Here is a 1,426-nt window from a genome sequence, read left to right as displayed (position 1 = left end):
CCTGGCCGGCTTTGGTCGGTGGCACCCCCTCGACCCCCGGCTGACTGTGATCGCAGGGGGCCTAGAGGTGCATGGCCCAACCCCGGCTCCCGGCACCGGGGGGTCAGGAAACTGAGCGGAAAGTGGGGAACGAGGCAGCCATTTGCAACCGGAGAGGAAAGTAGTGCAGCGCGGCGCCGCTCCGCCTCCCCCCCTCCGCCTCCTGTTCGGCCGGTAGGGTGGTTCCTGCGAAGGGGCTATTTCCTGGCCCGAGAGCTGGGCAGCGGTCGTGAAGATTCGTGAAGCCTTCGGCGCGAGATCCGGGGGGGCCTTTTGCCCGGGGCACCCCACTCGAGAGGGGGAGAAAGGAGAAGAGGCGGCCCTATTTTGTGTTGGAGCGGAGCGGCGGAGGGATCCCGCCCTCTCGGAGGAAAGGCTGTGACTCTGCAGTTCTACGCACACGCTGCGGGATCCTTCCGCTCCTGGTTAACCCCAACCGCGCCGGGCCGGCAGCCGGGCAGACACGTGGGAACGAAGCCCACCTCCTGTCTGCCGCGGCCCTGGAGCCTCTTCATTTACCGCCCAGGCCGCGAAACTAGGACTCCGGCTGCTTTTTAATTCCATACCCTTGCAGTCATTGGTCCCTGAAACTCCAACTGCCCCCTCGCTTTGGCCAGGGGCAGTCTTTCCCGGGAGGGGGATGGAAGAAGAGCCAGGAGATTGGCCGCTGCTTAGCATCCTGGGAACTGGAGTCCGCAAATGGAGAAAGTGAGGTACGGCGCCTGGCGCTGCAGAGGGTGGGTTCTTGCCACGTTTAGGGACCCGAAGAAAACTGGACTAGTCCCTAGTCGTTCCTCCTGGCTCCCAGTCCCCCGTGTGAGGAAGGACTGTCGGTGCCCACACAGTCACTACACACACCTCCCCATCGAAACAAATGTAGAGCCTCCCTTCCTTTTCAGGGTGCTCCCATTCCCACCTCCAGTCCTTTCAGATATTCAATACCCCTGTCCCTTTTTTAGTAAACTGAAGTAGCCTCGCTGCTACCTGGCCGGAGTACTGTTCTAGACAAGATCGCAAAACATACTCTTTGCAGGCACCACCCCCCCACCATAAGTCTGGATGAGAAAGGATTGGAATGCCTCTTCTGCATCAACTGCACATATGGGGTGGACAAAAGGAGACAAATTAACTATGTCCAGATACTTTCTATATTCTTAGTTATTCCTCACCTTCATTATGAGTTACATGGAATTATCTCCATATGACAGATGAAGATTAAGGCTACAATAGGTAAGATTGCCCACAGAAATACATCTAGTCAGAAGTTGAGCCATTATTCAAACCAAAGGCCACGTTTTTCCTAGGATTACAAGTAATACTACAGTTTTTTAAAGGAAGATGTGGAGAAAGAGGCAGGCCGATTCGATCCAATGCCAGCTTTGTGGGG

This window comes from Mandrillus leucophaeus, unplaced genomic scaffold (genome assembly GCF_000951045.1).
Source record: "Mandrillus leucophaeus isolate KB7577 unplaced genomic scaffold, Mleu.le_1.0 Scaffold313, whole genome shotgun sequence".
Lineage (NCBI taxonomy): Eukaryota > Metazoa > Chordata > Mammalia > Primates > Cercopithecidae > Mandrillus > Mandrillus leucophaeus.
Note: the sequence above shows the minus strand (reverse complement) of the source record.